General features: G+C 38.4%; 1 long non-coding RNA gene across 15 annotated transcripts in view; it reads right to left on the bottom strand.

Moving 5' to 3' along the window:
- The window catches only part of LOC129603124 (uncharacterized), a 179,541-nt gene that overhangs the window by 144,455 nt on the left and 9,192 nt on the right, over positions 1 to 25,894 (bottom strand). For 10 of the 15 annotated variants that reach the window (XR_008692765.1, XR_008692769.1, XR_008692768.1 and 7 more), the window contains exons 3-5: positions 1,611 to 1,734; positions 1,364 to 1,429; positions 574 to 696 (exon numbers count right to left, since the gene is read on the bottom strand). This is a non-coding gene — a long non-coding RNA (uncharacterized LOC129603124). Of the gene's footprint in view, positions 1 to 474; positions 697 to 1,363; positions 1,430 to 1,610; positions 1,735 to 25,894 lie in introns of those variants that run through there. The other 5 variants (XR_008692774.1, XR_008692776.1, XR_008692777.1 and 2 more) reach the window with 3 other exon arrangements.

The raw sequence follows: 25,894 nt of genomic DNA, 5'->3' as shown, positions 1-25,894 counted from the left end.
GAAATGTCACTACCAGTCTGTAACAACAGTCAACTTTGCACTTTGATTTGCTGGGCTTCAGACATGCATGTGAATGTTTTTACACTATGTGGAGTATATTGATGAAATCATCTGAATAATTGGTGTCATAATTGGTTATACTCCATTACATTTGATATTGCTTCCTGCTGAGCTCTGCTCTGTCAAAAACCTCTTTAAACCAGTGGTGGAATGTACTGAACCAACCAACTTCACTCAGGCCCTGTAAGCTAAAGTATAATTTACAGTTTAGAAGAATTTTTACTATTTACCACGAAGGTGGCAGGAATTTGTTTGCATAAAGTGAAGGAGGTTAAGGACATACTACACATTCCTTTAGATGTGACAAGAGCCAGTTTAAATCATTACAAATACTTTTCCATCTAATACAAGGCCCAATGTTGACTGAAATCCTTAGCTAAATGTTTGTATTAATGTATGGTAATGGCAGCTGGGAACACAAATGCAACTCTTTTTTAATATTTCATCTCAGCAATTTCAATACAAAACACCAGACCCCTGATTTTAAAAAATGTAATGTGCAATTTTTTTGACCTTTCCTTCAGCTTTCCTGTCTCGTGTGCATCTCAGATGATTGGTTGAGTCAAGATGTTATCAAGAAATGTGAGCTTTTCATGATGAAGAGTTTTCTCCAGTTTCCATGGCTACCGAGAGATCCTATGTAGCAGAGCAGGATTGTCAGTCTCAATTACAAAACGGCTGATTAGTATCAAGGTACTTGTACAGGAGGAAGTACTAGAGCCTTTCAGATCCGAAAGCAGCTGTGCGACTAAGGGGCAATCAAAGTGTGTGATTGCAGTCATTTCGTAAGAACACAGTTTGTTTTACAAATTAGCTAAATTTACTGAAAGGTCAGGAATTTAAAAAGTAAAACTTTTTCCTTAAGTGTAATTAAAACTGAAAGACTCCTGAGCTTTAGTATATTAACTTCATATTTTTAACTTTATCTGTAACTGTACCTTGGACTCTGGTATGGTTAGTCTATATCAAAGTCTACTAATTTTGCTTAATTTAAACATAGCATTACTAGATAATGAAACACTACATGATTTAGCATTGCAAAAAATTACTGTAAACCGGAGAAAATGCTCTGAAGGCATAGCAATTTTTTTTCCGTTTACTGCACAACCCAACAGAAGGTTCCTCTTATAATCTCTCTCGCCTTCTCTAGGTCAGGAAGAGGATACAATCAGGCTAATAACAAAATTAACCTTGATCAAATTACTTCTGCCTTGGTGGTTAATGATACTGCAAAGTTTGGAGCCCCCTGGAGCCAAGAACGTACATTTTCGGGTATTTGTTGTAGCAGCTGAAGTTAAATTACCTTTGAAATTGTAGACCGCTGATGCTCATGGGCCTGTAGCCCTTCAGGCTCCCCCAACTGTTTCCCCTTACATAGTTTTCACAACAAAAAAAGAAAGAAATCAGATTAATAGATATTGTGAGATGTGTACTGTAAATTATACCTCTATGTATAACCTAAACTCTATACAGTACAGTAGGTTCAGTGACCTGGTCAAGGACAATTCCAGTGTTACAACTACACAACCTGGGATTGGATCAAGTCCTACCATGGCTTCTGTCAGTGCCCAAGGCCACTCCAGCGCCCAGTCAGACTTCACAGTCACAGGAGCTCCGAGTCTCCCGGTGGGAGCTCATGCTCGGTGTCAGGTGTCAGGTGGAGTTATCTAGGCCCTGGAAAGAGGAATCCATTGTTTGTGAAAGCCCTGGTCATTGTCACACCACATCTCTTGCCACAAGGGGAGATGGGACAGGAAGGCTTCTAAAGAGATCTGATTCTCTTTTAGTGGAGGTAACTGCAAGGGGGAAATTCAATTCAGTTTTATTTCTAAAGATCCAATTCACAACAAAGGTAATCTCAAGACACTTGACCAGGTGAAGTTTAAGATCTTACCCAACATATCCCACTTACAGAAAGCTTTACATTACAATAAATTGTAATTTAATATTCATATATCCAATAAAACGCTAATATCTTTAGTTTATGGAACACCACAGACTTTCTACTTTTTAGGTCCTGAGTTATACAGTAGATCTCCTCCTCTGATTCACTGCCTTCTAATTCAAAGGGGCAGCAGCATCTAAAATCGTTCCTCAGTAACAGGAAGTGATGTAATACGTTCACCGCCATTCAGCCTTGATGTGGTTCATTGTTATAGAACAACAGCATGCATTTGGGACATGCTTCATAGGAGCTACTGCACATCTGATATTTGGAAAACTGCATCCCGCAAGAGATCCTTATGAAGGTTCTTAAAAATATACATAATAATGTGTACATAATATGTAGTAGTCAGAGAAGTGCATAGCCACATCTCCTCCTATGAGTCATTTTTGGATGTATATGGTCAAAAAAGCATTGCAGACTTCACCTTGAAGAAAGACTAAATCTGATAGCTGCCACTCTACATTTCTATATATTATCAGCAGACAGCCCCTCAGATGTTGGTGCAGGCACTCCTGCATAAGCGCTTGACTCTCAAATGACCCTGATTTCAGAGGCGTCTCAAGAAAAGCATTTAGAGATTGATCCAAAAACTATCAAGGTTTTGGAGGGGGGAAAAGCTTGCACCTTTTTCTGCTCAGAGTGAGGCCTGGCGATTTGAAATAAATTAAAATGAAGGGCAGCAGGGAGATAACAGTTAAATTGAATAATGATAAAACTTGATGTTTTATTCAGTGGTTTGTGAATTTACAAGGTCACCTTGCTTTTGAGAGCAACAAGAATTCATGTGGAAGCTTCTCTTATCAAATTCACGACTCAGGCAATTTAGTAAAAGAGATCTGCACCAGCACTGTACCTGCCGCTCTTTCTGCAGCTCTGAATGCTACTACAGTGTAGTCTACACTATACTGTATTCACAGCTCCTGTTCTTCTGTGGTATCGCTCTACCTGGTTTACACTCATGTCTGAACAAACCTTCATACTAGTAATTGGAATCACAGGGAATATTACCTTCCACCCACAGAACAGAAACGCCTCCACCCGCTGCTCTCAACTGCTATATTGCTATATGCTTAACTTCTTCTATCTAGATATTCTTTTTATGTCCTATTCCTCTTACAAGGGTGCAGGATCTACTGCATACAGTGGTACTTTAAGTAGTTTGTTTTGTAATTTTGATACCTTTACCTACCTACCCTTGTCTTGCTCAAGGACACACCTGGTGCCAGAGGCAGAAATCGAACCGGGGAGCATTTGCTCCCCAAGCTGATACTCTACCTACTTAAGAACTAGGCCACACCACAGTAAATAAAACTAATAAATTGTACAAATATAAAGTATAAGCTTAGTTCATTCCATAGTTTGTGTTACCCTTAATGACTAATGATTAATAATTCATCAAAAACATTCAGATGTCAGACCAGAAATAGTACATTTATAAACATGTAAATGCAACGTTAAAGACTCAGGCTACTTCATTTCTACTGTTCCGTTACTGAGTAACCAACCCAACTTAGCTTATTACCAGCATGCATGGAAAATTGCTAACAAATGTGCTACAGTATGTGCATGTCCTTGCATGACATAGGAGAGTTGATCTTTCACAGTTGCACCCATTATGCTGTTTACAGAAGGAAAGTGATGTACTGTATAAGTCAGCTAGTGCAGACTTGCCAGGTAATTAACAAATGATGCTTTGGCTAACAACGCATGGCCTTGATGGGGATGCATTACTCTTATGGAACCCCACAGCTTGGCTGCTCACAAGGATGCCACTTAATGGAGTTAGATGAATGGATTGTGGCTTGGACCATGCAGGTGGACCAACCACTACCCGAGCCTAGATGCCCCAGCCTCATATGCAAACACACACAGACCAAAGAGCATACACATCATCCTCGAAGGAGAGTGTACAGTATACAGCTGCAAGGTGAAACATAGCAGAGAAGAGACCAATTATCCTCCAGACAGATGACTTGGGATGTGGGGGGCCTGATCATTTTTCCTGCTGAGGTTTGAAATCTGCTGCTGTCAGCTGCTGAAAATTGGTCTCCTCCACTCCAGCCCCCTGGTTATGGTACTGTCCAGTTTAAAGAAGCACAAGCACACAACCACGGTGTTTAGGTGCTGTTGTTGCCAGCTATTGTAAAACATTAAAAATATATATACTGTATATATAGCAAACGCCCAATTTTAACCGCCAACACTTTCCTTCATTTTACCAGTAATTAAATTATGTGTCAGGAGGTCAGCATAATTGCATATGGTGAAATAAGATAATACTATTTCCTCAATCACTGCAGCCTTATACACAAATTATAGAAAGGAGGCAACACAAGGATTTTTGTTAATATTGCTAAAGCCAGCTGTGCTTTACAAATACTTGTGTATATTTTATTTTAAAATGAAACTGAATTAATTACAGTGCTGTGAAATAATTTAGGCTGAATTAATTAAAGGTACAACATAATATCATAATATAATTAAAGCTGTACCTTAGAAGAGTAATGTAAAATGGTACAAAACACAGAATGCCTAGAATAGTACATAGTGCTCAAAAGGTCCTTGGGCACCTTCATAACACCAGTATCAGCATCAAAGGCTGATCTAGCCGCCATGACTCTCCGCCTGATGGCAGAAAGATCAAACCAATCAAATGTAGCTTGTCAGTGATTAGATGAGAGGGTTTATACTTTCATAGTTACATTTGTTTGAAAGGTAACGTCCTGTAAGATCATGTCTGTGTGTTAAAGATGTATTTACATTCATCTAGTTCAGTAAAGATGAGATGAGTTGTAAAGGGATTTAAGCAATAATAATAATAATCAAAAAAGCAGAAACTGGTAGCTGTGAGGTAAGTGCTGGTTTCTGTTCTGTACTTAATATAATTATGAGAACTGAGCAGATGTTGGATTTGAAGCCAACCAATTTGACACAGTCGTCAAGTTCAAGTTCAAATTGCAAACATCATAAAAAGCAAAGGACGAAAGGCTTTGTTTTACAGATTTCAAGTGTTTTTTTAAAAACAAATCTAATTTTTATAGCTTAATATAAAAATATTTTTGTTAAAAACGTATATTTTGTTGTGCCTAGCTACCACTAGGTAAAAATAATGAAATCAGAAAAAAAAAATGTTTAAATCCAGGTATCAGCATTCAGCCATCCATTAGCCTAACTGCTTATGCTCAGGAGGATGGCATGGGTTGCTGGAGGAGAGTCGAGCTTGAACTGGATGTCGCAACCCCCCAGTTCACCACAATCAGCAAGGAGTGTGGTGCAGATGTGAAGAACTTCTGTAATGTCTAAATGACATTAAATGGGAGTTTGTATTGGCTTAGAGTACATGAATGTTCATTTTATTATAAGAAACATGAGCAGACGTATTAAATATATGTAAACATCATTAATCTATGATATATAATTCAGACACAATATGAGACTACAGTACAATGTGACCCGGTGAGTTAATCCACACAACATCATGACAAGTTGCTTAGTCAATGAGAGACTGCAGCATAAATTAACATATGAATTTCCCCCGAGGACTATTTTAATCAGAGTATACTATTGTTTTCTGTTCGTGCTTAATGAATCATACGAATTATAGTCATATTATAAATGGCAAGTCTTTGCAGGGCTATTAGTTTGTTTCTTTAGGGGTCTAATAGAAGACATGCTTCATTTAGGGCTCTGTAGTGTCCCGCAGCAACACGGAATAAATTGCATTATTTCCAACAGCTGCCATTTTTCCAATGATCTTATCAGAAGTGCGCTAACATAATGTGGCAGAGGAAGTTATTATTCCAGCCCAGCCGTCTCACTCACTCTATAATAGCATTCATCTTTCTGAGCAGGTCTTTTACTTCCAGCTCACCGTTCTCCTCACACATTTCTTCACACATTCTTCCTTAATTACAAAAGATGGGTCCAATCGTTAGATATGTTCCTGGTTCAGATTTATATTCAGCAGGCGTTTGCCTTTAACTTTCATTTTAATGCTAATGCTTTGTGCTTTAGTAACTACCCAATGTGTAAACCATGTTTAGTGAAATGTGCCACAGCTTGAATGCAGCAGCACCTCATTCAGGACTTTGATTAGATTTCGGTGCAGCTAAAGAAGTGTCTGCGGAGGCCTTACTGGAGACAAATACTACCCCCCCAGGCCCACCTTTCATTCCTAAGCTCGATTTCTGGCAGGTATTCTGAAGGACAACGAATCAAATACTCGTTTTCCAGGCATCCTGTCAACTTAATCATGCAGCACTTATCACCTGCTCTGCCCTTCATGCTTGTCATCACACAGTTTCTAGCCTCGAATTCCTAGACTATTACAAGTTACAATCAAAATCCTATTAGCATAAAGAAGAAGTTCCAAATGTTTAAACTGATCATCTTGCATTACTAATGATAAACATTATTAAACCTTAATTAGCTTGGTTAAACTTCACATGTAATAACAGGATGTCATCACCACCTTACTTTTAAAATCAGTGAATGACTTTAGTATATGGAGCTGATGCTTTATTCAAGTGATCTGGGAGCTTTTTATTACAAAGTACTAACATCTAACTTACAAAATGTTAGATGTGTGAGGATCTGTCTCATTAATTTGTATCAAAAGAAATATTAAAAAAACAGAGAAGCAAAGAAACTTCATTGCAAGAGCAGGATGTCTAAAATATCCATTTCACCAGTCAGTCAAAGAACTGAACATTTCACCCTGATGTTAACTGCCCGCTCCTCCTGTACCGGTATACAGAGGAAACTCGGCCAATGCAGTGTCCGTTCTGCTCCTAGAAACCCAAACACAAACTTCACTCATCCATCTTCTTCGTGTGTCAAAGCGATCCTTGCAACATGAATGTGAGGACATGGTGGTCTGATTACTTTAATAATACATGAGAAATCTAATGAACATATTCAGAAAGTGGCACGTCACCCATCTGTGTGGCACAGAGCGTTGATTAAAGTTTGCCTGTTTGGCATTTGAATAATGAACAAACACTGGAGAAATGGCAAGCATTAACCTTTCATCTGCGCCCTCTTATTCGAAAACCACTGCATATTAGGACGTTTCAATTTCTGATTCCCATTTTCCACTACATTACCCTTGGAGAAAAGTCTCCAACAATGCCCCTGTCAACAGTATTCTTCAATAGAAGGGGAAATAGTTGCCCTTTTCAAACAATACAGACACAGGTCAATTTAGGTCTATTTGGAAATGAAACAACAGTGTAAAACCTAATAGAGCGGCTCCATAAATCAACTAATCTGCTCTCTGGAATCAAACTAAATTAATGTTAACATCCACAGTGATGGACAAAAAGTAGAAAGGTTATGTCTTAGGTTTGAAAAGGAGTTCGTGCTTCATGTAATATTCAGAAAACTGATTATTTTGAAAATGTTAAAACCTGCATTGTTTAGACAGATGTACAAAATATTTTTTGCTGCATATCTTGAGTTTTTATTTTTAAATTAGTCTTGATTATAGACGTCATTGAAAACACTGCACATTGACTTGAGTTTGTGTTAACATTATTTTAGGTTTGTTTCAATTTTATTACTCACAAATTAGTATTTCAGTGCCACTGCAGGGCGTATTATTACTGTATAATTTACTGCAAACGTCTGCAAAGGCCCAGCAGCAAACATGCTTGACATTTGTGCCCAGTTGGAAATGGAAACGTTTCAAACAATGAGGGAAACTCGCCTGTTAGGCGTGGTCATGGTCAGGTCATAAGGAAGGGGAAACTCTTTATGTTTTGAATCTGCTTATTTGTTTGAGAGCTGCAAATCAGCACTTGCTCTTTCATGTCCGTTTTTTGTTCAGCTAATTCTCCTTCCTTTAAATTTAGGAAGGCTGCAGCCTGCTGAGCTAAGCTCATTTCTACCAATGAGAACTTTTATTTTCTACAGTACATTTAACATGTTGCTAAAAACAAACTTTTATTTTATGCTTTGTGAGAGTAACATTTGCTTTAGTTAAGATCTGAGAATCTCTGCTCAACGCTTAAATAAATACTGTACATGTCTTTCGCAGCAATGTTGTAGCAAAGGGGTGTCTGTTTGTCCTGCTGTGTCTTCAAACGTCTGTTTCCTTTGTGTCTTTCTGGCACAAGTCCCAGTTTCCACTTAGCCTTTCGAATGTGTGAGAAAGTTGAGGCTCCAGGAAGCGATACTGTAGCTCGTTATATTACTCTTCAAGAATTAAAAACCTAAAGCTTGTTGTAAACTTTTATAACAACATTAAATTTGCCAAGTGTCCCCAACAATCCAGGCTTGTAATTAAAGTGAGATTTTAACCTATGAATGGGTTTTAAAGGGCTTGAAGCAAAGCCAGAGGTCTTACAAACCTCAATGAATCAACAGAGTATTAATCCTGGTTTTTGCAAAATACTGCAATGAAAGCTGATTAGAGGGTAAACACACGTGGATTTTGTTGGGACTTCATTCACCCACCAGTTTGTTTTGTGACACAACCTAAGACATTGGCTAGCAATAACAACAATGAGTGCATAAAAGAATCACATCAACGTTATTCTCAATTATTCTGAAAAGAACATTAGTTTTTAGATGGCCTTTACTGGATATATGCACAGGGGATATATGGTAGTAGGTGGTTTACTGTGTTCCACAAGCTACGGTATATTGTGGCACAGTAGGTGGAGAAGGGATGATTGTGACACTGATAATATACCATCAGGCACAAACTAAAATAAAGTTACAGCTTTTTAGCAAGTCCTTTTGGCTGTACAGACATATAAACCTTGTAAAGCTGTTGGGGAAAGAAAAACTGTCCTGTATGGTGCTAATGTTCAGCATATGGTCACAAGAACAAAGTGTGACAATCAGCACCAAAAGGTGCAAACTTCTCCAAACAACTGCATACTGTAAGCTTCCATCTGTGGAATATTCCCAGAAGGTGCAATGAAAACAAATCCACTGTTTAATGAATAGATGCAAAAAGCAAACCGCTCCACCACATGAAGAGGATGACCACTGCACCATTCCTCCAGCTTTGACAAGCAGAGAGCAACAACACATAACTGCATATACAGTAATGAGCATAATAGCTTTGGAAGAAGGGCTATAAAGAAAAAAATCCTATTACGAACATGCTCAACTTAATTTTTTTGCTCCATTCATTTAAAGTCTAGTAATAGGAAGGGGAGAGGGGAAAAACAAATGCCATCAACAGTGAGTGGTGAATAGACACAATAGATGGTCAATAGATGCCAAAGCAAAAGAAAACGTTAAATTAATTTACTGTGCTTCTAGATCAACTGAAATAAGCCATGTAGCTTCCAATGGATCAAACAGGAGTTACAGTACAGTTAGTATTTGCATTCACCCTTATTGTACTACAATATACAGTCTCACACATACGCACAGAAACACAAAGACACACACATACACACATTGTCTTGTCGTCATTGTACAGCCGTATTTGTTTATTATAACAAGTTACTGTACTGTGATGACATGATCAAACCATGTACCCATGACTGAAGCCAATTTGGGGATTGGACGATTCAATTAAAAGTTGAACACTAGCCAAAACTATAGATCAGTCAATGTGTGGCTCACAGCTAGAGACCTGGTGTGGCCTTAAATAAATTTACTAAATCTAAAGTTTTACTCACAAATCAGATACTGTACAACTTTTGTAACAATCCTTTCACTGTAAAATAGATGGAACAAAAGGCTCATTCCATAAAATGTCAGCACATCCCTTCCAGCAGTTATGTGTCTGTTCAGGGACTTTTATTTTAAAATAGGCTAAGTAGTTAAAACTTTTACATGATGGTGTTTCTCTGCTGATATTACACAAGGTTTACTGTATCAAAAACAATGACATTTCATCTGTGAAAACAGGTCAAGAGAACAAGAATCCTTTCCTATATTTTGGCTCACAGTAGAAACTCCAAGTTCCCCTGGGAACATGCTGATTTTCGGTCTGTATTCCCCACCGACTCATTCATATGCCTTTGGCAATGTCTGATAACACTCCCATTGTTTGATAGCATTGGGACGCACACAAACCCACAGTAGAACACACACAAACCCACAGTAGAACACACACACACACACACACACACACACACACACACACACACACACACACACACACACACACACACACACACACACACACACACACACACACACACACACACACTACAGCTGTAGGAGGGGGACAAGTGTCAGCTGGAGGCACAGAAAGATAGGCCGCCCCCGCTACACAGTTAATCTTAATGAAAAACGAGTCTGCCTCCAGACTGGGTACTTTGGCTGACATCCACTGATGTTCTTTCCTCAATGTATTTTTTTTACATTTATTTTATTTTTTTAACATTATGGAGTTTAAAATTTAATGCACTTAGAGCTAAAATCATTATTCTGCCTTACTGTATTTGGCCACTGTTATGCCATCAACAGCGTTTGCATGTCTCTTTGCGGTATCTGTACTGTATCTGCATGTACACTTCAAATTATCAGTAAATCTGTTAATAACGAGTCATGATTAATCAGTGAATCAATCATGAAATATCTCAATTAATAAAAGGGGCAGATTTAGGTCATTCACAGGTATTGCATTTTGCATCAATATGACAGAAAAGCATCAGATTTTAAAGATGTTGCCAGCCAAAGATTAGATTGCATGATGTGTCTACTTAGAGAGACTTGAATGATTAATTATTTACAAAAAAAATGTCTCTTAATTTATCTTGACTGGTTCATTCTGTCAGTGCTTTACAGTATATATTATACTCAAAACAATTAAACCACAGTGTGGTGTGTATAGCAGGGAAGTCTGGGGTAATTTCTGTTTCAGCTGAGGGTTTTGAGGATTTAATTGCCATGAACATTAATGGCGATTACTGGCGGCAGTTTCGTTTAAAAGCAGCTGTTCTTGCTGTTGTTCTACGATAAAGAAAATATTTAATGAAGAAAAATATTTTGTATTACGAGGCAAAATTAGGGAAGAAATTGAATGGGCAATTACTGCCACTTCTGCCTGTAGTACTTCAAATTGTTTTTTTTTGTGGATTTTTTTTTAAGCATAAAAAAAAAACTTAATGGATTACTAGAATAAGAAGCATTACTTTGCAAAACTAACTGCTGGAGATGGCCTGGAAAAAAAATATATATATACACACAATTTGCTGAACAACAGTAAATGGGTTTGATCACCAATTTGCCATGTTGAGCAAACTCAGCAACACCTCAGGATAGTGATTATGTGATTACTACTGCCTCACTTCATACAAAGAGTTAAAACGTCAATTCAAAAAAATGATGACTTGAAAAAACAGATCAACAAATAGTTACTATACTGTGTGGCCCACTATGCCCAAAGTGCAACACAGGCTGAATTGGTTTTCAGTGAACTGTAAACAAGTGCCTTGAGCTGATGCCTAAACTCTCGGATCTGTCAGATGTTGATCTTACTGCTGCGTCTTCCAATTTGCTCATTTCCTTGTTGCAGCGAGGAGGGGGCTGGCCTTGTCATAACTGGTCTGCAGATGGGCATGGAGCTCAGTTGCTCTGGGAAGCTCCACTGGCAGTTGTTTTTTGCCCCCCGAGGTTCTTGGCATGACGTAGTACATTAAGGATCCACAGTGTTTAAGTGAATAAAGGGGTTTGACACTCTACTGCTGAATAGCCAAGGGCTTGGACACTTAATTAAGTCTTCACAGTTCTCCTCACTATTCATTAATGTAAAGAATCCCACAGTCCAGACTAAGTGAGCACACGAGGCCTGTCAGCAATCACCAGTTTGAGAAAGTATAAATATAATGGTGTGTGAACTGGGATCCCCGATTATAGCAACTATGCCTGAAAAAAATACTGAAGATTTTGAATTTAGGTTGGCATTGTATTTAAATTAGATGTACATATTTGGACATAGCATACTGGTAGGAAGAAACATAATTACCACTTTGATTATGGCAATATCTCTTCATTTAAATAATAGATACATTTTTCAGCACTTCATTTATAGGAAGACTGTCTGTGTGGGTACCGTACAGCAGGCTTTCTTGCAATTGCACTGAATGAGAGTAAAGCATTTCGCTTGCTGCTCTCACATTGCCAATAACCTCCCATTTTTCAGGAGTTGCAATGTGTGTTTGTAACAACGACCCAGCGTAGGTAAGGTCCTATAGCTCCGATATTCTGAACAACCCACTGGCAAGAGACGCTGTAGCTGCAGGGAGTGTTGTTATTAGGCTATTTCAAATTCAAGCCCGGCCGGGGGTCAGGATTGTCAGCAGATTGTGAAACTATCCCTGACTCATCCATTAAAAAAAGGATTTGAAGAGACCCTGATAAGGCAACGATCCAGGATCAGCTGCTGTTCTCTCCGTGATCTCTCTGGTCTGCAAAGGTTTCATGTACCAAAATACTGTACTGTAAAACAAAATACTGTTTCACAGTGTCCACCATGTACAGTCAATTCGACACAGAAGCTCTGCCTGTCCACTTTTATGTTGATATAAATATCAAATATATTTTAGTAGCTTCCAGTGATGTAACCAGATTTTGAAAACCAAAACATCTCCTTACTCTACAACCTAATTCTTTAACCAGGATCAGGACTGGTAAACACTGTGGAGCCAATAAAGAACAGAAACATAACATTATTTCTCTGAGGAATAATGTCCCGTCTTAAACAATTCTGCTTCCCAGTTTTGTTCTACAGATCTTATTGAAAAGCTGTGAGGCAGAACAAAAAGAAAGAATGATGCATGTGAATCGAGTCTGCAGCATGAAAGGAAACTATTGAGTGTCAACTCTGTGTTACTGACTTACTGAGCTGCAGGACATTCTCAAAACTAGATGAAGCCTCACACAGACTTTTATGTCCACGGAAAGACATAAATGACTGCACAACAGGGGCTATACCTTCATCTGCAAGTTAATTAGCCACTTGCTGCTTTCCTGTGTGTCATATTTAGAGAAAATGATATGCAATAAGAAACATTCTATGCTATCCTGCTGCATCCCTCCGACACACTGGTAGTAACTGCAATTGTTCTCCATATGTTAAGTCACTCAGATGCTAATTGGATTCTATCTGTTTAAAATTACTCTTTTTCTGATGGAAGTGTTCACAACACCTCTCACACACGCTTTGACAATTTTAAAGTTTGTGTACATCATAGCTTTTTGTTACACATGTCCCATAGGATGCCCAACCCTCCTGGACGCCCTTTGGGGAGGTTTCCTGGAGATGTTCCTCGGAAGACCCAGGACAAGCTGGAGCGACTAAGTCTCTCGGCTGGTCTGGGAACGCCTTGGGGTCCCATCGGAAGAGCTGGAGGAAGCGTCCAGAGAGAGGGAAGTCTGGCGCCCTCTGCTTAGACTGGTGACCCGGCCCAGGTAAGCGGATGAAGTTGGATGAAGATGGATGGATGGATGGATCACACACACACGCTTCTGTATTATACGTATGTCTGAGTGAGCAGCTTCAGGTCTAAAGCAATTATTTGCCACAGACATGTCTTTTGTTACGCTGCGACAAACCAATTTTTGTGGCCGCCAAGTGACTCATCACTTTACTTATTCAAGCTCCTTAGCATAACAAGTAAGACACAGGGGACTTCGAAAAAAGAAAGATTTCTTATCTAAATAAATCAATAACCACCATCTGCACACACCTCACAGGATCGCTAAATTCCCAATGTATGCAAGCATCACTTCTTCAAACGCAGGTGATCAAAATACTGAAGCAAATCAGCTTAAGAGTTGCTGTAGGTGAACGAGACTGAAAGGTTTCATTAAATAGAGGGCGCCTCATCAGGTCTGAATAATAATGACACTAGTGCCCATCTCATAAGTCTTGGCTTTATGTGGCAGACAGCTTGAGCAGCTCAGGCTGAAATTGAATTTGGTTCATTTCCTTTGGCTGTCTAATTCTTTTGTGCTGCTCTTCTCTGCTTGGCATCGATTGTTACTCCAGATACTTTGTGCATCTGGGTTAACTTCTATTCAAGGGTGAAAACACACACGCACCTAATCAGCACAACATTAATACCGTCTCGCCGTACACGCTCACAAAAGCTCTGACCCAGTGAGGTATAGATTCCACAAAAATTTCCTCCTGCATAAAGACTTTAGGAGCAATTGAAAATTCATCACACCTCCACCATGAATCCAGGTGATTCCCCCAGTAAATCACAGACATTCCAATAAATATGATGTATATTTAAGTATAATTCATGAGACCAGGCCACCTCTTTTCACTGTTCCACGGTACAGTCCTGAAGCTAATTTTGCCCATTATACCACGGAAATCATGGGCACCTTTACTAATCTGTGGCTACACAGCAAGCTGTTCTGCACTGTGTGCTCTGGTAACTGTCAATCATGGCCAGCATTCAATTATACAGCTATCGGTGTAACAGTGGCTCTAAGTTATAAGAGCAAACTGGCCAATCTGATCGCCCCATACGCATCAGTGAAGCTTGAGCACCCATGACCCTGTTTGCTGGTTCATCAGTCTTCCTTTCTTCAACAACTTAAAGTTAGTGGTTGCACTGTTGAGGCTGCTGCGCTTGCAGAAACACATCAGGATGATACACCAACACTTTTTTCACCACATAGTACTATTAATACTATACTCACTTCCAGCATCAAGAACTGGTTGGAGCTGAAACTATTGTATACTAAGCCCTCAATATAGTTGGTAGCCATAGAGACAGACAATGAAACTACCAAAACATCATCTTCAGTGTAACAGACAGAACAATGAAGGATCTCAAAGAACTACTGTTCATGGTTCTCTGCATGTGGCTGTTTGTCACAGCAAGCAGAGAAATTTTGTTTCAGAAAAGGCTAAAGGCATCAAGATGAAAGAAAAAAAAAAACTTGACTTTGGGAAATCATACTGACCAATCAGTAGCCTGCCGTGTTATACAACAAGCTTTAGTGTTACCTACTAGTTTGGAGCTGACAGATGTGATGCCACAGTTTCCAATACCAAGCAGCATTTACTACCCACAGCTACTGCCAAAAAAATTAAAATGGAAACAAAAAAGACAAGTAGAAACCTGTCCAATGCAAACCATGCAAATGATGGAGAATTACTAATACAATTGCTTTCAATTACCATCTTTGTCCAATTGTTCCAATGTTGTGTTATTCGACAAATGCAATTTATTTGTTTGCAAGAATATGAAACTCTTTTCGCTTGAAATATATTCAAGGGATTTTCAGTTTCAGCGTTTTTCTTAATCCTGGATTGAACATTAAGATAAAATACATGAATAAATGAAGGTGAATCGGGAGCAGCAGACAGACTGTACAGTGAACCCACAACCTCTCTGTCCAACTTCTCTATTCTTCAGTTTGTCAGAGCACATTTTGGCAAAGTGCATGGCGTGGTTACGACACAGTTGCTGTCAGCATTTCAATGCTGGACTCAGAGCATGTATTTTAGCTAATTAGCAAATTTTGGGTCTGGTTCAGGCTCTGACCATAAGTCATGGTATTTGTGTCCAAGCTTTGGGACATTTTTTATGCCAGTAATCCTTATTCCTTTTTTCCTGACAACAGCTCTGGCATTTACATCCAGATTAGCACTAATGTCAATAATGATCACACTGTGCAGAAAAACATCCAAGATGCTTGAGCCAAGTCTTTAGTACCACTTTGTTCTATGTGCCTCTACGGATGGAGAAAATCCATAATTGGAGAGAACAATTGCAGTGTAGTAGTAAGGTAGAGGATACATGTAGTAATAAAAATTCATGTCACATAGTGTGCAGCTGTATTATCTGTAACTGAAGAGCATTACTACATAATACGGCTGTATTATCTAGATGCCGTGTTTAAAAGTCCAGTCAATAACTCATTACAGTGCCAATGACACCAAGAGTCCAAAGTCAATCCCTGCAACTTAATCTAATGCCTAAATATTAAAACATCGAACATTTCCTAAACAAATTTAATAAGAAATTAATTAAATGGACAATTCTGAATAATTCATGAAACATATCTAAGCTTTAGTCATTTTTAAATTATATCTACTGTACATACTGTAGGAAGGGATGCCTTTTTCCAGTAATTAATGTGATGACTGAATTAAAACCACCAAACTTCAGTCTCAATAGTATATCATAATCATCATATTATATTTGTACTAATGATGTTTGAGACATTTGTGAATAATAAAATATGATCAAATGACTATCAACCAATTAAATGACACATGTACTGTAGTTTAAATTGCGAACAGACGCATGTTGTGGAACCAAGTGACACATTTTGTGTCGTTTCTGTATCTTAGTAAAGCATCAATTATTAAATTATTATTTAATATTTATTAAAATATATCTGTCTCATTATGCTAATATGTTTATTTTTTGCTTAAAAACACCCAAACTGATATTTGTGAGAAAGTTGCTACAGTGCCCCTTATTGAAAATCCTTATCACCTATTGATGCAGCAAGGGGCAAAGCAAAGGCAGTAAATTCTCACATTAATTGGGTCATACCTGAAGTGCAGTGGAGGAATTTGTAGTGAAATCCCATACTCCTGAGTGTGTGTGCTAAGTTGAGATAAGCCTCCACTGCATGGATTCTCCATCTTATCTTGAGCCAGCAATAGGGCTGTGAGATTGAATAATCTGGAGAAGGTTGGGGAGCAATAGTTCAGGCATCCACAGGCTCTTAGAAGCAATTTGACAATGCTTCCACACTCTAATAAGTGTGGCAAGTGCCCTTACTGTCAGTCGAGGGTGCCAAAATAAGAAGAGGTTCCTACTTGCCATCCTCACTTGTAAAAGTATTTTATAACTAATAACTGTGGAGGGTGTGCCGTACATACAGCTGTGTAAAGGGTGCTTTAACCTCTAACCGGCTCCTTACCATTCACTACATAATGGTCAGCTTAGCTGATAACTGGCTACAAGACTAATTAATTTTTTTTTTTACATGATTGGTCGCTACAGTTAAAAACTGTTCATTTGGATCACAATATAATACTTGAAAAACCTTATGAGGAAAAACAGAGATCGGCTAAATACTGGGCTCAAAGAACAGGGTATTTATTGTTATCATGCAGCTACCATTGTTACCATTGCACCCACCTACTTGATAGAAATACATATTCACAAGGTTAATTATATAATTATTTTATACGTAAACCATACGAGTTGCATAGGAAATTTGTGCAAGACGTAAACAAATATGTGAAAGACTGCAACCTTTTTAGTCATTCCGTAACTTCCCTCTTAAGGCCCGCTGAAGTATACAACCTGCCTTTCCAGAGCAGACGAGGGTGAAGAAAAAAGAAAAAAACAGACACTGTACTTTTTTTTTAAATGTAAAGATTACAGATCAGAGAGTAAGAGGCTATGAAGTGTGAGTGAAGGAGCGGAAATTGAACCTCACTGCCACAGCACCAGTCAATCAGATAAATAACAGTAAAATCGAGTTTTGTCCCTCACATGCATAATTCATCTCACATTTAGCTTTATATTGCTTTTTTCCCCCCTCACAGTGACTTTGCTGCTTAGGACAAATTGTTTGGATTAAAGAACATGATGGGAATTAATTTTTCCTCTGTCAACCATGCTACAGGAGTTAGCCCCCAGCACTAGTAGAGGGGCCTCATGAAAGCCCTAAAGTTAGAATTCTGTGCCGAGATCACACTTTCATCTTTCCTTTGAAGCCAGATTGCATCAATACTTCACATGGTCAGATGGGTTGCTCCACCAAGGAGCAAGATTATGAATGTAACCTTTAGAAGGACAATCAATATTTTTTCTTACTAAATTGACCCAATTGTTTACCTGCTTACTTTTGGTGTCATTCAAACATATGTTTTCTGAATGGTATTTTGGTTTTGCCCTTTGCATTTCCACATATGATAATACGCTCAATCATTTTCAACTTGTAAAAATGCTGATGGATGACACATCACAATCTGCAAGATACCACTGATATATTGAAGCAGTGGGAGGTGCAGGGGAGACACCTGGGTGGAGAAAAATAAAGTGTTTTCTTCTGGCACCACAGTCCTTGGCAGGTGCAGAGGCAGCTCACTCACAACTCCACAGACCACCTGCTGCCAAATCTGATTTAGTGCAGGGAAATATTTTCTCCCCAAGACCCTGCCTTCGGTTTAGAAGGCCAGGCCACATGTTGTGAAACGAAGTAGGCCGCCAAACTAAACGGGATGTCATTTGCCCACACTGCGTAGCTATTGATTTACTGCTCCTTGCTGCTGGTTTCCTGGAGGGGACTGCAAGAAAAAAATGCCTGCATGCTCCATCAAAAGAAAGGTTCCCCAGGCCAGACCTCCCACGAGGCTCAACTGCCAGCATTTAGCACCATCATTGGCTGAATAAATGATCAGCTAATACACAAGTGATGACATTAACTGAACATGTGTCATGCATGAAAAAGGCTTCAAAATTCCAGGGTGGATTCCCAACAGTGACAATTGCGCATGTGACTATTCTGATTATTATACATTTACAATGTGTCACTACTGTATAGGTGGTAGGGCATAGCATCAAAAAAAAGGGGGGGGGACTATTTAAAAATATAGATAATCCTCAGTGGATGTATGGATGGACAAAATATTCAAAAATGTATTCATTATTTAAAGGTGGAAGTGGAAATATTTAATGAAAGATCTCATGAACCAGAGATTATTTAAGTAATATTTGGTGGAACGTGCCCACTGCACTGACCTGCTCTAACTGTTTAAGAGCAGCCATGGACAGTGAGAATTCTCAACAAAGGGTGCAAACAGTGCTAAAAGCTGAAAACCTTTTATTCCTACAGACGACAGAGACTTTAATGTGACTAGTGCCATCTCAATTGAAAGCTCTAATAGAAATCAATATGAACAGTTAAATGTGCCAGATTTGATATGTGAGCACAGCAGTAATAAAAATATGCAGATATGATCACAACAAAATGTTAAGATAATAAAGACGCCATTAAAAATCTTCACTTGAGCTTGGTTTAAATCTTAGGTGCTATTAAGTTGCTATTCATGAACATAAAGACTGAAAATGTTTTTGATCTATGCAGATTAAAAACACAACTCAAAACTACAGACAGTTGAAAATCATTGGATTAGTTTGGCGTCCCCCTGCAAACCATCTCTAAGCCATTTACCTTCTCCATTCCTTATCTGGAACATGTGTCAACACAAACAGTTGTTTAGGGGTTGAACGGTAAGCGAAGAATTTCATTAGGCCTGCATTTTAAAACATCAGAAACTTTTTTGAAAAGTAGAAAAACACTGGGTTCAAATCTTGTCGAAAATCCTTAGCAAATTAACATACTGAAGCACATCATTTATTTCAAAACAACATCATAACGCAATGTTACTGCAACCTGTGTGTGTGATTAGTGCTGGAAGTCGGGATGCAGGCTGGCTGCACATTGCATATGATCGGCCCAGTTACAGTTCATGCTGCCATGTCTAGTTATGGAAATACACCTAAAACAGTGCTACCTGATGTTGCTGCCCACTGAGACAGAGGCAGAAATCACATTCATTTACCAGGTTCCAATTAGCGCTGAGCCATCATCATCAATTCAGATACTAATTGTCCCATGTGGCTCGAACAGAATACCACCATCTGTGCAGATCCTCCAACTCTTGAGCAGGTTGTTATTTTTAGGGATTGGAGACGAGTGCTTTCGATTGTGAGGCACTTGCAGGTGAATATTTGTGTGTATTTGCATTGTGTGAAGTTAAGAGGATGAAAGTCTAGTCTTCCAATAAAACACAAACTGTACAGAGCTGTATGTCATTTTAATTGACAACCTACCTTTTCTTTCTGTGCTCTTTTCTGTGTAGTGGTGAACGTTTTGTCTAAAATAACTCATTATAAGAACAGCGTATCTTGGCATACAGATGTTTGGCCACAACAGAAATGTGTCTCTAGCATAATAAAGAACCCAAAACAAAATGTAGTAAAGAAAGATTGCAGCCTTCAAAATCTACACGCTTTAGATGCCATTTTACAATCATGTACAAAAATGATTCTCAGAACAGCTGGCAGGTGATAAACTGAATGTAGCAGCAGGGCCACCATTTAACTATTTTAGGAACAAATGTTTCATTACACTGCACAACCCAAGTAGCTGCTGTGCTGCTGTGTAAACAGAATAGCTGAACTGGGAGTGCATACACGGTCACCCTCAGGTTTAGTAAATGCCCAAGTGCTTTTAAAGCTTACATGAGGGGTAGGTGGCTATGAAACAAACCTTAAAGGTGTAAAGTAGAATATATTGTCTGGAGCCATTTACAAAAGGTGTATTTCTCCATTTGCCAACCAGGAAGTGAGTGAAGGACTTCTGCTGTGGACTGTAGCACAGTGATACTGTAGAACCACTTACTGTGCAGAGCTACACAAACCATTTGCTTTGGTTTATTACAGAGTAGAATTAATTAGCTCACTATTACACAGATTTGAAAAAAACAAGCATGTCAGTCTGGTAGAATTGATTTTGTACAGCTCAGGCTACAGAGAAGATGTAATTAGGAAAAAAACATTACAATACACATTTTAGTAAATCAATCAAATTGTTGCCCTGCGATGGACTGGCGACCTGTCCAGGGTGTACCCTGCCTCTCGCCCGTAGCCAGCTGAGATAGGCTCCAGCACCCCCGTGACCCCGCACTAGGGAGTAAGCGAAATGAGTAGGGAGTAAGAAAATGGATGGATGGATTTTAGTAAATCACTGGTTACCATATAAAAACAAAAATGTCCCAAAAACAGTGGAAAAAGTATTTTCTCCCTTTTTTTGCATGTTTTCAAATCATTGCACTGACCACACCCTCTTTTAATGGAAGCGCAGATGTAGTGTAACACAAAGTTCAATAATTCTATTCTGTTCTAACTTGACATTAATAAAATTGAACACTTCTATTTTAAGCGACAATGTCGATCTTTCTGCAGCTAGTTGGCCTTCACAAAAATGCTTCTAAAAACAATCACCTGGCCCATGTGTGCATGTTCCAAACTGTCTGGTCAGGAGTGTTTTTTGATGACACACTGGGTCTGATCAAGCACCTCATCCAATCCCTTGGCTAGCTACAACTAAAATGATTCAATACATCCAATAAGCTTTTCTCTTTCTTTTCATTTTGTTCATTTGAAGCTGGTTGTGTACTGCTATCTTGGGTCAGTCAACCCCATTTCAAGTGACTCTCCTTCAAACGATACCACAAATTTCCTCTGCGGCTTCTCTTTTCAAAAAGTCACAGACCTTGGCATTGGGTTTCGCCAAAACACAAAAGAGAATAAATCCTTCAAGATAACAGTTCATTGCATCAAAGAGGATTATGTACAATAATGCCTCAGCATTGTTAAGTCTAGATTGTTGTTTCAAGATTTTATTCTCTGTGTCACTGGGCAGGTTGAATCAAACAGTTAATCATTTATCAATTGATTCATTGGCAGTTAATGCAGTACAAGGTTAAGTGCATCCTAAAAACATATGGGGAAAACTTTACAATCCACTCACTTACAATAGCACTATTGTACAGTGCAGTACTATACAACATTATTAAGAACTGACAATAAAAAGTGGACATAAAAAATGCTATTTTTGCTGTCACCCACTGATAAGCATTTGAACAATAAGTGTACTGTCAGTCTTAGGGACAATACTCGCATTAGTGATTGATTGATTTATTCATTCATCTACTCATAGCCCCCTGTGAAAAAAGGTGAATATTACAGTTTAGTACAAACCTACTTCTGCAGGGAGCCAAGGCTCCAGATAGATCAGCAAACAAAATACCTAAAATGGAGGTCCCTGATTACTGTAGGTTCATGATTACTCTCTATTAAAATCATATGGATAGGTCCACTAATATGAATGACACCATTAACCTCATTTATGAAAAATGTTCAGGATTTTGAGATTTTCAATTATGTTTCTGTATAGCTTGGAGATTCTAAAGGATAGAAGTCATGTATTGGGGTTTAGCTCAGATATACAGCAATGAACTTCAAAACAACTCTAAAGGTTTAATGTTATGGTAGACAGAAATCCAACAAAAAACAGAGGCCACAGATTTTCTACCATTCAGTCTCTCAATATCACCAGCAGACATTTCTAAATGTCTACTTTTAGATGTGCCAGTCATCTGATGCCAGCACATGTACATTGGTGTGTGCAGACTCAAGACTACGTTGCAGCTACACAGGTCTATGCAAACAAAGCTAAGTACTGAACGTTTTGACATCTATATACAGTATAAGAGAATGAGATTTTTTTCACACTTTGACCAGAAGCTCAAAACCAGCAGGTCCTTTTAGACTTGTGGCTGATCAGTGCCACTTCAAAATGTATTCAGAGACCTTGACCTTGAATTTCATATTGGATTAGATAACACTTTATTGATCCCCTGAAGGGGAAATTAATGTCTCAATTTTCAATAAAGCTGCAGCTATTGATTATTTTAGTAGTAAAATATGCCATCAAATATTCTAGCAAATAAAAAAAAAGTAATTTCATGCTTTAATTGCAATATTACCAGTCAAGACTAAACTCATTCAGGGCCAGAATAGAGCATCTGAGAATAATGTTGCCACCTCATTCAGACTCACAACACACGTTTCAGGTGTTGTCCATGGAAGCCATACAGAAGGTCAACAACTGCAAATTATGTGTCAGATACATGTTTTACTATTATTGTAGTGGTAGGTCTTCACATTAGTGCTCTCTTCTGCTTTCAGTCTGATCTTTATCTAGTTAAATTTTGCAAGTGGACATTCAGTACAAGAATTAACATTATTCTTAATTCTTTTTAATGCTCAGCCCTTAATTTCAAGGAATCCACACACTGAACATGATGATAAAAAAAAGATGTTGTTCGATGTTTGGAAAAATCAATAAAAATCTATAAATATCTGGTTGAGTTAACTGTGCATTCGTTTTTTTAAACTGAATTTATTTAACACAATTTCAAGTCTCAAATATTGAAGGGAGAAATGTTTTTAAATTTAAAAAAATGAACATGAATAAGAAAGAGAGAGCTGTCTGATGAGGTACAGTCATCACATTAGCTTTCGGCATATCAACAAGTCAGAGAGCTCATAAGAAACTGTTCAGTGTCAGATGACATAAAATGAGTTTTTCACTACAGTAGGTCTATTCATTGATTTAAATAAATAAAACTACGCTAAAGACATTGTTATGTCTGTTCAACGTGCTTAAAGACAATTACAGAGTGAGAACTAGGGTGGCAGAAGGTAATCCTGTTACCAGGCTCCTTCTGCGCTTTCCAGTGGGTAGCTTCATTCAGGATATTGACTCCAACCACTCCTGTCTGGCCTTAGAATTACCTATTGATTTACCCTTCTGACAGTTGTTTGTTGGAAACTTAATCACAGTGACCTACATTGTCATATATAGTACACTGGTTGGCTCTATGCTGCTTTTTCTTTTGGGTCAGTACTACAGTACAGTATGTACTGAAGCTATCACATGATAAAATAAAAAAAATCAAAAGATGCTCACCAGCATAGATTTGCCCAAAGATAATGGAATTAAATTACTTTAAAGCATTTCTTTTTATTAACGTGGCAACATATACTAGCATTTTAAATACTGATGCTCCTATAATAATTAATTGCACAACACGTACATACAGTACAGGTCTTGGACCACAGCACTGTTTTACCTGTGTAGGTTCAATGTTCAACAAGCCACCAAAAATAACAATATTAACAGCACAAAACCTCCTGGCACTGCTACACTGCACCCAAGGTGCATAAAAAAGTGTAAACAATTGTACTGTACAATAGGTATGGAGCAGGAAAACCCTATGCCGAAGTAAAGATGTGATGTGTAACTCCCAGCGCACATGCTTGTTTTCTAGTGAAGGGCCAAGTTAAAGATAAAACACAAAATAATACAAAAGTTGTATGAATTCTAGGGTCCTGGTCAAGGCCAGGTCAGGTCAGTGGTAAGACGACTTAATAAGTACCACTAAGACCGCTTATTCAGGACAATATACAGTACACATGTCTATACTGACAGCCTTCTGCTCCATCACAGCAATACTGTACACTCAGGGCCTGTGCAGCACTTACTACTGTACAAGTCTCAAAAAAAAGGTAAAAAATGTAATAGGGCAAATCTACATTTTCAAGAATATTTTCACTGACATTAAAATATGTCTGGGGAAACTGATTAAAATTAGTGCCATCATTCCACTCTCTTCTTAGCATAAATAGCTTGATTCAGTTGATTCTGTTGATAAAAGCATATTACATTAAGATTTCCCTGCTACTGATGAGCACTCAGCACCTAGTTTGACCTTTACTGGTGTAATTCATATCTGCAGGAATTTGTTTGACTCGTTCTTTATGTAATGTAGAGCCGTGCGAGATGCTTGATCTACCATTGTTTCCTAGAAAACTGGTGGCTGAAAAGAAACTGATATTTGTATTTTTATAGAAGGTGGAACAGATTTGTTCTCAACAGACACTGGAAAAATGAACAGCAAAAATAAAGGTATAGACTGTAATTGTGCAGCCGCCAGTAGAAAATAATTTGTACAAACAGCTTTATTGGAAATTTAAAGGGGTTGACAAAACTGTTGTGACTGCTGAGAGATGCCTGTCTCAATCATTAAATGAGACGGCAAGAGGCATTTGTTTAGTCTGGTAGCTAGACCAGCAACATAAGCAATATCCCTTATATGAACTTTAGAATTTGCTTTCTGGTGTTTGAGATGGAATTAAAGTATTAGAGGAATACTGTAAGCTCTCTGGATCTGAGAACAAGAGAAGGCAGATTCGCTAAGGTGACGGAACAAAATTAATTCATTATTTGAGCTACAGTATTTCACAAAAGATATTTTCCAACAACGTGGGATGGCCACAAAGTGTTAGTTTGCACATATTCATTCCAAGAGGACAAAATGTCATTTTACACACCACAGCATTAAAGATTTACAATATATTGTTTTCTCTGTTTTTCGCAGCAAGATGGCTTTCAGCAAGTCATGATATGCATGAATATATGTTTTTTCTCTCTCTGCTGGAGCTTGTGTTTTTTTCTTTCCATTACTGCAGGCATAAGTGGGGTGTTTGCACTCTGCGCTGAAGCATAGTGGTGTAATAAACTCTTAATTTTTCACTATCTGACAGAATACCATTAAGCTCGGCTATAAAGGAGAGATGGCAAATACAAGCTCGACGTACTTATAATAATCTGCTGCACAAGTTTGGTCATAATAATTATGCCACTGGGAGGCAAAGTCGAGCAGACATTTCTGTGTTGATACTGCAAATGCAAAACTGTAGTAATGTAGGATTTGCATATGACTGCTTGTGAGTCTGTGATACAGCATGTGACCAATGTCACTCTCCAGTCCCTTAACATTCTAAACATTGTCAATATTAAATAAAGGTGTTTTAAATTTTTTGGAATGCTTTCGTTTCAAGTGGAGGATTTTGTGCTTTGGAAATGCCGTCTTCTACCTGAAACAGGAACCGACTGAACAGGCAGAAGCTTCAGCTTCCAGCCTGGAAGGGACAGAAAGGAATGAAATGCTAGTTTTCAAGGCGGTATCAGCCCATCGCCAACCATGGAGATTAGAGCCATGACAGCTGTTGTGGCAAACAGCTTACAGCTAACAGAAGTACCTGCAAAGAGATGGCCACGATAAAATAAATTACCTGTGTGACAGCTGATGGCTTAAGAACACTGCCTCATTTCATTTTTTTCTCCATTAGCTCCGTTATCTGATTCAGTTTGGGCTAAATTGATAGAGATCAGGAAGTTTTAACTAACATATTCCCCATTTTCCCCTCAAGAAAAGATTATGACTGTAATGTTCACTTTTACCCATTATCCAAACGTTTAACCAATCCTCCAGGTCCCACAGCAACG

Source organism: Betta splendens, chromosome 16, assembly GCF_900634795.4.
Source record: "Betta splendens chromosome 16, fBetSpl5.4, whole genome shotgun sequence".
NCBI classification, from domain to species: Eukaryota; Metazoa; Chordata; class Actinopteri; order Anabantiformes; family Osphronemidae; genus Betta; species Betta splendens.
The sequence above is the reverse complement of the archived record's forward strand: the minus strand, read 5'-3'. Positions and strand labels throughout refer to the sequence as shown.